General features: G+C 41.9%; 1 pseudogene; it reads left to right on the forward strand.

The window, feature by feature from the left end:
• On the forward strand, window positions 7,209-7,679 carry Gm29814 (predicted gene, 29814; annotated as a pseudogene).

Consider the following 15,077-nt stretch of genomic DNA (forward strand, 5'->3'; position numbering starts at 1 on the left):
CTTTGTCTGTGATTATTGGCTCAAGGAGGAAAAGCTATCCCAAATCTACCCAAATTAATTTTGCAAAAGTTTTTTTGAGTTATACCTCCAGGTACCTATTATGTCTTCATTTGGGTGTCAGGAGTATGTGTGCATGTGTGTGTGTTTATAAAGTTATGTAAATGTTTTTCTTTTGGCTTTGTTTATGTTCATGATTAATATACTGAAATCAAAGTCTGTTTTATTTCACTTTTATCTGCCACATGTAACTAGACTTTCAAGAAATTCTAGTGGCTTCTTGTAAAATGAGCATTTTCCCTATGTAAATTAATTGAAAAACATTTATACCCTTATTTCTGGTTGTTTGCTCGACTTCCTGTGGCCCCTTCCTATCCTATATACTTCCTCAAAAGTCTGGAGCAGAGCTGTTGCTTGGGACCTGTAAGCAGCTAGATTTTTTTTTCCCCTTCCAGGTTTGTTTTGTTTTTTTAATTTAGTTATGTTGATGATTGTTGGAATCCACTGACATGGGTGCTTGAAATTGACCTTGGGCCCTCTGTCTGCAAGAGCAGTTCACGTTCTTGACTGCCAATCCATTGCTTCAGCCCCAGAAATAGAGTATTTGGTTTGTGTCTAATAAATGGTGCTTATAACTGGTTCTCCACTGTTTTTGAAGATAATATACAGGAGATGGAATGATTTTATGAGCAAAAATGTAAGAATAGTGATGTGAATGTACTATGAGAAACCATACTCTCTGGGCAGTAAGGACAGAGCACAGGAATCAAAATGGATTACAGTCTTGGACAGCTGAGACAGAGCTTTTGTAGCTGCGTGGCAAATTTGCTTTCTTCACTGAATATTGTTAAAAATCCCATTCCCAGCCAAGTTCATGTCTTTTGCCACTAGAAGAGAGACATTTATGACTCAGCACTGGGGTACTGTTCAGCAGGGTGGATCAGAACTTCATAGATCTGTTTGTCTTAGCAAATTCCTAGCAGCCTCTAACTGCTGCCTTTTGCTTGCTCCAAAACTGGTTTGTTGATGGTGACTAAAAAAAGATGTGTGAACATTTGAATGGTCGTTTTTCTGGTCATGTTAAATTTGCTAGTTTTCAACTGTGTGTGTGTGTGTGCTTAAATTTTTACATTAGAATCTGTTCATCTCAAGAATAGGATCTTTTTCAAAATTACCTTACTACAACACAAAAAGGACAGGCAAGGCCTTGACAGTATGTGTGAAGAGCAGGCTGTCTTACGAGACCAGGTGTTCTTCCATCAGGAGAACACGAGGCAGGGCTTTGGTTATAAGAGCTTGATGCTACTGCAGAACCATGGCTCTGGAAGATGGAGCTCTGTGCCCAGTGGCTTGCATGGAACATGCCATGGAACATCATGAGGGGGCGGGACTGTGTGCTACACTGCTGTGAGGATGGGAGCACAGACTGAAACAAAAGTGAGGGAGTGTTATGGTTGTATATGCTTGGCCCTGGGAGTGGCACTATTGGGAGGTATGGCATTGTTGGAGTAGGTGTGTCACTGTGGGCATAGGCTTAAGACCCTTACCCTAGCTGCCTGGAAGTTAGCCTTCCACTAGTAGCCTTCAGATGAAGATGTAGAATTCTCAGCTCTGCCTGCACCATGCCTGACTGGATGCTGTCATGCTCCCACCTTGATGATAATGGACTGAACCTCTTACTGAACCTGTAAGCCAGCCCCAAGTAAATGTCCTTATAAGAGTTATCTTGATCATGGTGTCTGTTCACAGCAGTAAAGCCCTAACTAAGACAGGGAGTGTGTGTGGATTATAGGAAGTAACCATGAGAAAGTACAAAGGAAGGCTGTGGGAGCTTGGACCTGTCTGCAGGCAATGAGCAGTGTTCTTGGCACTCAGCTGATTGCATCTCTCACGGCTGTTTTGAGAATGTTGTCTGTATCTCTCTCTTGCATTTCCCCTTCTCTCACATATATAGAGTGTATAAATGCACTAATGAGGTTATTCTTAAGGGGCTTTTTCTATATCATTTCTAGTCATCTGGATAGTTCTTTGAACCCACTGCACTGAATTTGAGGCCTGGCCCAAGATGTTTTGTGGGGGATACTGAGTATCTCCCCATGCCATACCCCAGAGTAGAGAAATTTCCTAATTTTTGTCACTAGGCCAAAGTGGCAAACTACCTACTAGCCTACTGCAGGTTAAAACTCATTTGTGATTAATAAAAGACCAGCATCACAGGTGAGATCGGTGCATAGGAAAGTGTTTGCTCAGGGTTAGCACACACAAGCTTGGTCCAAGGAATCCAAGGCGTCACCTCAAGCTGGCAACTGAAGTTGGAAATGGTTAAGGGGTACCTGCATGGCACTGTTTCTAAAAGCACGAAAGCACCAGGGTTGAAAGGTTTTAGAGAGTGCCTATTCTGAACTCTGGTGATCGTACTTCTCACAGCAACAAACTAGAGCTAGAAACAAACTAGCAAACTAGAGCTGTGTTCTACACACCTGACGGCGGGGGTGGGGGTGGGGGGGGCGTTTCTTGCATTTACCCTTCAAAATTGCATTAAAAAAATACGCCACTGGAGAATTTTCTCATAGGAGAAGAATTAAGGCCATTTCCTACAAAATGGAAATGTTAAAACACAAAAAGAAATTGAAGAAGACATCGAAAGATAGAGGGACATCCCATGGGTATGGATTGACAGGATTAATACTCTGATAATATCCATAAGATTCAATGCATTCCCCATCCAAATCCCAGTTCGCCACAGAAATTGAAAAAAAAAAAACCAACAATGAAATGATCCATTTTGGAACAATGAAAACTGCTGGAGGTAATTTTTTTTAATTTCTATGAAATTAAAAAAAAACTTATGTACTGCAAATGAAGCTATTAATTGATAGAAGAGTGGTACTACAAAAAAAGGGGAAAAACTTATAAACAGAAACAGTCTTTGTCAGTTATAGAGCTGACAGGATGAGTGTCTAGAATATACAAAAATGTACTACATAAAAATTGGGGCTTGAAACTAAACAGATTTCTCAAAAGAAGAAATATAAGTGGCTGAGAAACATTGCATTTATTTTCACTACAATATTAAATTCTAAGAAAAAAGAATGAATATCCCGTATTTTTTAAATGTTCCTTTATATAAACTAGAATGCTAATTAGCGGATTTGGACATCAGTCTAAATTAGACACTCTGTGGAGGTAACACAAATGAGACTTCTCATTCAGTTCCCTGATCTGAATCCCTCCTCAAAACAATCTTATAAAGAATTGCTCCTAAGTTCCCTTGAAATTACAATATTGCAGCAATCCCACAAATGACTGCCTGTCCACCTGTTAATTTGAATATAGACCGAAAGCCAACAGGCAAATTACATCCTGTGTGCAACATTTAAAAAGAAATCCAGAGTAGAAATATAAAATGTACACAGGGCTGTCCTGTCACAGAAAGCAAACTGCCCCAGCATATCATCAGAGGGCAGCTTCAGTACTGTAGACTGTACTACATGTGGGCCTCCTTCATGGTCTGATGTGGGGCAAAGGCTTGCCATAGTGTTGATAGCTCAGGCAATTGCTGGGGCACACTGAGCCTGTATCCAGTGATGAGCTGGCTCGAGCTCATTGCTCTCTAGTCTACTGGCCCTGTCGAGGTTGTTGATGCTTCTTGTGTCTCCCACCATTGTCACTGCTCAATGACTCCATGTCCCAGGAATCCTGAAAGACAGGGTTTCTGCTACTGCTGTTCTGAGGGGGAGACAGTTATGTTCCATATTGTTTCTTCTTTTCCTGGGGCAGAAGCACTCACTCTTGGTAGCTTCTTGGAGACAAGCTCAAGAACAGATAGCGAGATCTGTGTTCTGATGACTGCCACACTCACCCCTTTGGACCTTGGCTCTAGCCACTCATCTGTTAGAGGACCAGAACTTCTGCCCCTGCCTATACCAGGGCTACTTCCAGCCTCTGTGTCCCTTCCTTATTTTGGAGGAAGGTAACATTTCAAAAGTGTTCAGATATCCTTAGCCATTAGAGAAATGAAATAAAAACAACATTGAGATTTCAGCTTAACCAAGCCAGACACAAAGGACACGAATGCTGATGAGGATGTAGGAAAAGGGGCATCCTTGTTTACTGTTGGTGAGATGGCAAACTGGTGAGCTACCAAAGAAAACAGTGCGGAAGGTTTTCAAGAGCTACAAATAGAACTACGACTTAACACAGCTCTATTACTCTTAGGCACGACCCCAGAAGGACTCTTATCTGCTACGGTAGATACATAGGAAAATCCATATTCATTGCTGCTATATTTACAGTAACTAGAAAATGGAAACAACTTAGAAGTCAATGAATGGATAATAAAAATGTTGCACAATAAACACAATGGAATTTTTATTCAGCTATGAAGAAAAATGAATTTTTCAGGTCAGTGCTTAGAAGTGGAAAAGTCACTCTGAATGAGGCCACCCAGATTCAGGAAGACAAATGCTTTGTGTTCTCATATTTGGATCGTAGTATTTAATCTTTAGATTTGTGTGTTTAACTTGGAGTGTCCATAGAAGCCAAGAAACTAGAAAGGCACTGTTCATGGCAAGCAAGGTGGGAGGATCCAGTACGGGGAAGGTAGAATAGTACACGCAGAATGAAGGAGGAAAGTGGGAGAGAGCTAAGGGGTAGGCAGATGGAAGTGGGTAGGGTTGAAGGTATGGGGCGGGGAGGAATAACTAAAATGGTGTTTTAAAGTCTTATGAAAATCTATTTCAAAAGCTTCTTTGGTGGTGGTGGTAAGACAGAGGGAGAGAGAGAGGAGAGAGAGAGAGAGAGAGAGAGAGAGAGAGAGAGAGAGAGAGAGAGAGAGAGAGAGAGAGAGAGAGAGAGAGAAGGGAGAGATCGGGAGTTACTCTATATAGGAGATTGTATTTCTCCCATAAGCTCTAGGTTTCCAAACAAGAAGCCCAGTGCAGGTGTGGACTACCTCTTTTCAAGTCTTTCCCAGGCATTCCAGAGGCTCCTGAACAACACAATCTATTGCTGTTGGTCTTGGTTTACCGTCTGCACTTGGTGGTAAGCGCATATTGTTAAAGATAATGCACATTTTGCTCATAACGTAGGGACTCCTGAGAGCCATAGAAAATAAAAACTGAATATAGCCACACTGACTAAGCAGTGTCCTTGAGCATTCATAGAATTGACCACCTCTCCCCTGTAAGCCCACTCCTAGCTTAGCAAACATTCCCAGAGACCTTAAAGGAAGGACAGAAAAGCTGTCATAGTTTAGTCTTTGCCAAAATGCTTGTGTAAGACCTTGCTATATTCCCCAAGTGTTCCTCTCTCCCACCACATCTATACCATCTTTAGAATACCACATCAATGTTTTAAAATTGTTGTATGTAATTAAAAACAAACAAACAATCAAACAAACAAACCATAGTATCTCCTTCTTCTGGGGCAGGCTCCCCCAGGCCTGACTTGCAATTGGCTTGTTCCTCCGGCTATGCTCCAATTGCTAAGCTGCACTGGTCTCATTCAGTTCTACCAAGCCATCACTGGCGTCTGTCCCCTGAATCCCACAATGCTGGGAGCTGCTGTTCACGCGCTACTGGCTCAATGCCCTGGTTGCCCACTTTCTCCTTCTGCCCACCTTAGCCACAGGTGGAAAACACCAGACAGCCTTAATATTTTAAAACTAGCCAGATAACTCAATGGCTGGGTGAAGAATATCCTGTCCCATCCTCCTCGGCCTCTGCCCATGGCAGAAGCTACAAATTAGGTTCTCGGAGACCTACAGGTCTGACACTCCCTCTGCTCCACCACCTGCTCTGCTTCTTCCATCTTATCTCCTTCTCTTCTTCCTGGGACCTGGAAGCCCCATCCTTTCCTTTTTGCCCAGCAATTAGCTTCCACTGTCTTTATTGACACAATCAAGAGCCAATTAGGGAATCAACACCTCCCTCTACATAAAATAACCAATAAAGTTAGGTTACTGTATATGGGAGACAGAAGTAAAAGTCATATTAAAAGCCTTGTTTTACTGTATTGATTGCTTGGTCTCTTTACAAGCAATAGTTTGTCTGAGCGTATGCATGTACATTTAAGTTGTTTTCCCAAGGAAGCCTAGACATCTTGTCTCTATGTTCAGAATTTCACAATACTAAAATAGGACATGGAGGAAGCAGGCTGATATTGATCTAGAAGCTTCCTTCCGGCCTGGCTAGTTTTCAGAGTACCAGAGGTGCTATACAGACTGTTGGGGAAAAACGTCACGAAGCATCTTACATAGCTCTGAATCCTGCAAGCTATAGTAATGACTGGCTTGACAAGATATGCCCATGGGTACAGTAGTGGCATGAATGTCAATAGGGATGGCCTGCTCCACAGGAGGAAACTCATGCTTAGTACTGTAACACTGGCCAAGATCTGTGCCTGGAAATACCATAGGTCTTAAAGGAGAACCTACTATTATTCAGCTAAATAGGAATAATATCACACTGCCTCTAAAGATGTACATTTACTCATAGATTTGTGTTGTTCTCATTTGTCATATGAGAAGCTTCTTTTTACTGTGGATGGCACGTATATACAGACTCCAAACTGGCCAGAGTACAGAGCGAATATCTCTGTAGTACTCAGCATAAATGGGACCTTTATGTCATACAACCCCAGGGCTCAGGGAACATGGAACAGGGGTAGAAAGACTTTAAGAGTCAGATGTGGGGAGCACTAGGGTAAAACAGTGACTTCTGGGCATGACAGGATTGTCACACTGATGGGCTAATGGCAGCTGTGGTTGCCCACTAAAGAGCTGCACAAGACCAAGGCAGTCAACATTTCACCTGGTTTGGGGGAGGGGCATATGACTCTTGTCCTACTGCTTTGTCAAGATACAGCCTAGAGTAATATGAAAAGGGAGTCTCAACTGAGGGATTGACCAGATCAGATTGGTCTGTGGGCATGTGTGCAGGGAACTTTCTTATTTCTTGATTCTTGAGCCTGATGTAGCTGGCTCACTGTGGGCAGTGCCATTCCCTAGAGTGGCCCTCAAATGTATATGAAAGCTCACTAAGTATGAGCCAGTGAATAAACAGATCCTCCAAGGTTTCCACCAAGTTCCTGCCTGGGTCACTGCCCTTATTTGCCTTATCAATACATTGGTAGGCCTGGTAAATTGCTAAATGGTTAAGTACACTGGCTGTTCTTCCAGAGGACCCAGATTCAACTCCCAGCACTCAGTGGCCTGACGGACTGGAAAGATCTGACCCTAAGAGATAGTCTGCGCTCAGCAATGATGAACAACCTACCGGCCACACCTTCTCTTTAAGAATTGATGACCATGCCAGTTTTTCAGGCCCCCGTGACCCTGTCCGCACAAGCTGAAGAGGCCAGCATCGCATTCATTGCAGCTGTTATCACCGTGGTGTTCCTTACCCTGCTCTCAGTGTGACCTTGATCTTCTTTGAGCCTGCAGAAGGGGAGCCCAGTGCCAACCTCCAGATGGAGACTGACTCAGCCAAGGGCAGAGAGAAGGAAGAGTACTTCATCTAATGCTCCCCAGGCTGGAAGGGCCAATTCCTGGCTCCAACACTAAGACACTGCCTCTGTAGTTAGGGAACATTTGCTCGAAAGCCAGTGAGTGGCATTGGGTGATAGAGGCACATCCACTCACCTCCGAAGACACAGCCCCCAATACCGGCATCACCGACTCCCCTGACTTTGTCTCAGTTGGTTTATTGCTCAGTTCCTGCCAGTCTTTATGTTTGCATTCCTCTGTTTTGTGTAAGAACCATTAAGCATCCCGTAACCTCATACTTTGTCAATGTGTCACCTAACTTCCCTATTTTCTTCTGTATTAAAAGTTTGATGCTCGATTTGACAAATTACATTCTGATACAGCACACTCCTTTGTGTCCGTATTTGTCAGTTCTCGCAGACTCCTGCCCTCTTGCCCCGGGCCCTGATTTCTCCTGCAGATTGAGGAGGGCCGACTGAGGCCGGTCTGCAGCATGGGGTGGTTGCCTGGGAGGGGTTGAAGGCAGAGAGTGGGAGATAAATGTGATCAAAATGAATTTTATGTAATATTTATGAAATTCTCAAAGATAAGTTTAAAGTATATTAAAATAGATTATTGAATTAGAAAGAAAGGAAGAATGACTGGAAAAGAGAAAAGGAAAAAGAAAAGTCTTTTTCTCCTAAAGCAGCAGCTTTGTGACTGTGTTACTCAGACTTGTATTTGTCTTATTGAAATTATTTTATACTAAAGTGTTTATTTCGCATATAATTTTCACAAGGACAGTAGGTTCACATATCTTGTAGGGATGCATGAGAAACACTAGATGTCAGGAGAGAACCGGCCCTTCTGGTATTTAACCAGTTATAGATTTGAGGAAACTGCTAGAAGTCAAGCTACTGTATAATTTTGATTTTTTAAACAATGTATGAATATACAAACATAGGCTTGCATCTAAAAATGGAAGCTTTCCCGTCTTATCTGTGAGGAAGTTCTGACTCAGTAAAAGTGAGAAACAAAACAATTTCGAACATTTGTAAAGGGATCTGTCTTTTACACACACTAATGTGTATATAAAATTGAATTTTTACCTGGAAGGAGTGGTACAGGTCTGTAACCCTAGCATTTAGGAGGCAGAAGCAGAAAGATTGCTACAATTTTAATGTTAGGTTTGTTTATACAGTGAGTTCTAAGCCAACCAGGCTATTTCAAACAATCAACCACAGAAGCAAACAAAACCCAAAAGTATTCTTTTCCTTTCCCCTCTAAGTGTCTCAGAATTGTTTTCCTAGGGAGCACATGCCACCTCTTTCTATTCAATATGCTCCTGGGGATGTGGAAGCCTAGAGAGATGGCCTAAAATCCAAAGGGAAATACCCCTTCCTCTCCAATAAAAACATAGGAGTGACGCTTTAAGCAAACATGGGCACTTGTTTGTATTGTTTTCCACCAAGGGTAAACCTTGTGATCAGAATATGGCAAAGAGCATGTCTTAGTTTCCCTGAGATTGTGCCATACCTCTTATTGTTTCGTTTTCCTGGTGGGCTTGTTCCCTGAGAATAAAATTGGAAGAAATTTAGGCTCCCATTTCTCTGGCATTTGTAATAATTTTCATCAACTTCAATTAATTTAGAGCCAGCCCATTTCACAATTAATCTGAACTTTAGAAAGTGCACTGTTACTCGAAACACCTTCTGCTGGAGCTGACTCAAGCTGATCTCTTTAGAAAGCGGTTAAGGAAGAAACCCTCGAAGATTAGAATAGCTCAACATGGAAGAGCTTTTGAACTCCCCCCACCCACCTCTGGCTGGTGGGTTAAAATAGAGATTGAAGCACTTAAGAACCCTAAGTAATTTAGTAAGTTTTGAAAAGTCTAAGCCTGCACACAAGGTTAGCAAGAATGGCTGGATAGTCTGCTGAGGATCTTTTAAAAGACCCAGTAAACCCCTTCTTCTAGCAGGGACTGTCAGTCAACAAGTATAGCTGTGATGATATTTTGCAAGTAGACCCAGCTGGTCTTACAAAGATGGCAGTCATTTGGCTCAGAGCACAGTGCTGTACAAACCTAAATAGATGCTTTTACTGTATTTGATAATCTGAGAAAAAAATACTTTCTATCAAGCTAAACAGGAGGATAAAAGTTTTCATCTTGGATCAGTATAGCAATTTGACTTTTCCCACTGAAGAACCTGTTATTTCTCCTTCGATTTTGAAAAGTAAGTTGAAGTGAGGAGGATCATTTGCAGTTTTTCTTCTGTACTCAAAGGAATTTAAATTGCTCTTTACCAGTCTTTATGCAAGGCAAAAGGAGATTATGCAAATCTGTCAGTATAATTAAAGATGACAATTGACCCCAATTTTGAGTGAAAGTAGTTGCATAAAATACATTTTGAATCATTTTAGGAAAAACTTTAGAACAATACCAATACAATAATGATGATTAAAAAAAGTAGCAGAAGATGGCCTAGTCGGCCATGATTGGGAAGAGAGACCCCTAGGTCTTGCAAACTTTATATGCCCCAGTACAGGGGGAATGCCAGGGCCAAGAAGTTGAAGTGGGTGGGTAGTGGAGCAGGGTAGGGAGAGGGTATAGGGAACCTTCGGAATAGCATTTGAAATGTAAATAATGTAAATAAAAGTATCTAATAAAATAAAATAATAAAGAAATACAAGAGAAAAAAATGAATCGAAAGCATCCTTCAATCACTTCCCCTTGACACGCTTGCAAACACTTGTGCACAAAATTTATGCCCAGTGTCTTTCACTTTTAGTGGATCAAAAATATCATGTTTTGGTGTTGCCACACTGCCAGCCTAGCAATTCCTTGGAATGACAAGATGCTTGAGCTACTGAACTGAGCAGGTTGGGATTGGTCACTGTAGAAGGTGGAGTGGTTCAGCCAGGGCAGGGATTCCCTTTTACATGGTCCATCATTGAGGAGTGAGATGGATCCAAGTTAGAGCACACACATACAATAAAAAGTTCAAGTACAAAAAAGGACCAATAAAATTAACTGCCACGCACACTCCAGTGAAGTCTGCTTGACAGGCTGAGAAGCCTGGGAGTACTCATGAGGCATAGAGTTTCAAAAGGAACTCACCTCCTGGAGCTTTGGCGTTCTTATTAACCCATATACTCACATCCTATCCCTGAGTTAGTCTAGCGTATGGATCCAGCGCTCTCTTTTAGTATTATTTTACTATAAGTGACTTTTAAGATTGAATTCTGACATAGCTAAAGCCTCCCACCAGTGTTCCAGTGTTCCAGAAGCCGACGAGCTTGGAATCCGGTAAGAATTCAGTAAGGTCTTTTCAGCAAAATCTTGCTAGTGTATGCAATGGTGTCAGCGTTTGGAGGCTGATTATGGGATGGATCCCCGGGTATGGCAGTCTCTAGATGGTTCATCTTTTCATCTCATCTCCAAACTTTGTCTCTGTAACTCCTTCCATGGGTGTTTTGTTCCCAATTCTAAGAAGGGGCAAAGTGTTTCTTGTAAGGCTATGCGGGGGCCTAGCAAACACTGAAGTGGATGCTCACAGTCAGCTATTGGATGGATCACAGGGCCCCCAATGGAGGAGCTAGAGAAAGTACCCAAGGAGCTAAAGGGATCTACAACCCTATAGGTGAAACAACAATATGAACTAACCAGTACCCCACCCCCCCCAGCTCGTGTCTCTAGCTAGATATGTATCAGAAGATGGTCTAGTCGGCCATCAGTGGAAAGAGAGGCCCATTGGTCTTGCAAACTTTATATGCCTCATTACAGGTGAACGCCAGGGCCATGAAGTGGGAGTGAGTGGGTAGGGGAGTGGTGGGGGAGGGTATGGGGGACTTTTGTGATAGCATTGGAAATGTAAATGAGGAAAATACCTAATAAATAATCATCATCATCATCATCATTTATTTTGAAAAGAAAAAAAAAAAGAATTCAGTAAGGAAGTTACCTATTTGGTAACTAATTAAGCATTACAAAAGACAGAGCCAGCAGCTCAAGGCTGGTCTGCAGAGTGTTTACTAGGGACAGCAGTCAGCCTCACCAAAACAAAGGAATACACACTTAGCCTAACTGATAGGTGGGTTTACAAAAGAGCTAGGGAATCCCACTGAGATAGAAATCTACAGTACAGGCTACATTGCATATTAGAAGCAAGTTGGTGAATTCTTCTGACAAATGGAGATTCTCCACAGATACTTAAAAATTACACTCATATGAGAAATTATCAGGGCCCAGGAAATAGGGGGTGTGTGGTCTTGCAGTATTCATGAGAAGGTCTGCTAAAGCAGAACCCCTGGCGGTGGGCTTAACAATAGGGTAGCTTTACACCTGGCTCCCTTCTTAGTGGCAGCAGCCTGGTCCCCGTCTTCTTTTGATGTATACATTCCTTTTGTATTGTGTCACTGTAACTTGGTGGATTGTATCTTGCCTGGTTTCTTGTTTTTCTTCTGTATAAAAATTTTGATACTCTACTTGACAAGATACATTCAGATTCTACACAATCTCCTGTGTGCATCTGTCTGTCATTTCCACTGACTCCTTGCCCATCTGCACCCAGAGACCCGTCCACGCAGACAAAGGGACCCAGAGGGTCTGCGACAATTAAGTGCTCATGAGAACCAGAAACTGGGGAACAGAGTAAAAGCAGCTTAAAATGGAGGCTGGTTCTCACAATCCATGTCAAGATCTCCATGTTCAAAAAAAAAAAAAAAAAAAAAAAAAAGGAAGCTTGCTTCTATTGGATACGGATACTTTTCTTGGTGCTTTGATAAATCAAGTTTGAGAAAAGCAACTCAAAGGAGAAAAGGTCTACTTTGTTTCACCACCCATCAGCTGTGCAGCCTATCTTGGAATGGAATCAAGGTAGCCAGAGTCTGAATCACCTTATGGTATCACATCTAGAGTCTAGAACAGATCAATGGAGGCAAGGTAGTGCTCAGCTCAGTCTCTCTATTTTATACAGTTCAAATCCTCTGCAGAGCGACTACCAATAGTCAAGATGGTCCTTCTACATCAATTCAAGAAATCAAGATAACACACCACAGCATGCCTAGAGGCCCATCTTCGTGGTTTCTCTTGCTTCTGAAAGGTTGCCCTTTGACACTAACTCACATTGTAAGACCTCCGAAGCTGGGCCTCTGCTCAAGTCCTGGGATGAGCTGGCCGGCACCCCAATGACTCAAGAGAAAACCACACCTGATGCAAACTGCAAGAGGCTTTATTATCAGCTAGCTGATGACGAACTCTTTCTGCCACGCAGGGCAGGGGAGTTCGACCCCAAATGGTAACAGTAGGGGGCTTTTAACAGCTAGCTGAGGAATTTGGAGGAGTTAGGAAGAAAGTTGGGAGGAGTTGGGAGAAGTTGGGCTACAGCTCTTCTCTGCCAGGTGTCCTTGGTAAAATTACAAGGCATGAGGAGTTGGGAGTGAGTTATAGCTCTTCTTTGTGAACTTTTATCTCCATGTTCTTGGCACAGGGAGTCGGGCAACTGCCTGGCTAGGTCTTTTTACAATTATAGCATCTCTGGTTGTAAGGCATAGAAACAAAAAGGCCTTTTGCTGGCTATAGAGAACAAAGAGCTTCTTTCTAGCTGTATTTTTAGAGATCAGGGAAAACAAGCTTGGGGGAATATTTTAGGGGCTTTACCTTTCAGGGAGAAATGCTTTAAGTTGGGGTCTCACAACATCTCTTATCTTACAGGTAAAGTTGCAAAGTATTACATTAGTTTACTTTCAGTAACTACAAAATAATCTGGAAAAGTTACCAAAATTTGTCTACTTTGGATATATAAGTTGATCACTTTAAAGCCAGTACAGGTTGACATTTCAGTGTGTGTGTGTGTGTGTGTGTGTGTGTGTGTGTGTGTGTGTGTGTATGTTAAAAATAAAAAATAATACAGAATATATTTTAAAAAATGAAAAGCCCTGACACAACATTATTGGACATGGAACCTCCAAAGATGCCATTAAGTTCATTTTCTGTTGGCCATTTACCACTGGGCATGCAGTTACCTTTTAGAGTGTTTTTTTTTTTTCTCCAGTAAAACTCCTTTGGAGAAAATAAAATTTTCATTTGTGAGTGCCTATCAACTGGAGATAGCTTTTGGGATAGGGATAAGGGTTTGTGTCCAGTTCTCCTTTTATCTCTAGGACTCCATTGGGTGTAGGCCCTATGCATGTTGCTTTAGTCTCTGTGTTTATATGTACATTGATCCTTTTGATTTAGAGGGCCCCTTTTTCTTGATGTCCTCCATCCCCTCTGATTCCTACTTTCTTTCTGCTTCCTCTTCTGCAGGGTTCCCAGATCTGAGGGGAAGGATTTGGTGGAGACATTCTATTTAAGGCTAAAATGTTTCAGTGTCTTTTACTCTGAACATGTCTAGGTGTGGGTTTCTATTTTTTTTCCCATCTGCTTCAGGAGTAAGATTCTCTAATTATGGCTGAGCAAGGTACTCCCTATTCTATGAATGTAGCAAAATGTTACAAAATGTTTACAAAATGTTAATGTAGCAGTCATTTTATTGCTACATTAATTTATTTATTTTTTAGAACAGCAGTATTTGGTTTTACTCTAGATCCTGGGCTAACTAGTCTCTGGTTCTTGGTTACCTAAGAAATGTTGAATGTGTGTTTCTAGTCCTGGAGTAAATATTACATCAAATCAGATATTGGTTGGTTACACCCTCAAGCTTTACACTACCATTGCACTGTACTATCTTGCAGGCAGGACAGCATTAGAGATCACTATTTATGTGGGTGACTTGGTGTTTACATTTTTACTTTGGAAGTTTACAGATTAGCTCCCTGTACCAAAGATGGTAACACATAACGATGATTACTCTATTTAGATATCAGTTTGATTTCTCTGTGTCCAATGGCTTGTTCACATGTTGTCTTCACTAATGGAGCTTTGCCATCAGTTTGTGGAGAACAATCTATAGGCTTAACAACAGTTTCAGTTGCTTGGGGATTCCTGTGGGATACCTTCCGCCAAGAACTTAATTGGATGTAGCAGAATCCCAGTACTGCAATCATCCTTTAGTGACAAGAGATGGATGGCCATTTGGGTCTCTGTCAGACCCATTAAGTGGCAATTTCATTTAGATTGCCAACATATATGAATATTGTCTTAGTCAGGGTTTCTATTCCTGCACAAACATCATGACCAAGAAGCAAGTTGAGAAGGAAAAGGTTTATACAGCTTACTTTTCCATACTGCTGTTGATCACCAAAGGATGCAGGACTGGAACTCAAGCAGGTCAGAAAGCAGGAGCTGATGCAGAAGCCATGGAGGGATGTTCTTTACTGTCTTGCTTCTCCTGGCTTGCTCAGCCTGCTCTCTTATAGAACCAAGACTACCATCCCAGAGATGGTCCCACCCACAAGGGGCCTTTCCCCCTTGATCATTAATTGAGAAAATGCCTTACAGTTGGATCTCATGGAGGCATTTTCTGAACTGAAGCTCCTTTCTCTGTGATAACTCCAGCTGTGTTAAGTTGACACAAAACTAGCCAGTACAAATATATTTTAGGAAGCCTCTACTGTATTGCTTCCATACTGCCTCTCAAATGGCTCTTAATTTTATATATCTCTCTCTAAATCC

The sequence above is a fragment of the Mus musculus genome, chromosome 4 (assembly GCF_000001635.26).
Source record: "Mus musculus strain C57BL/6J chromosome 4, GRCm38.p6 C57BL/6J".
Taxonomy (NCBI): Eukaryota; Metazoa; Chordata; class Mammalia; order Rodentia; family Muridae; genus Mus; species Mus musculus.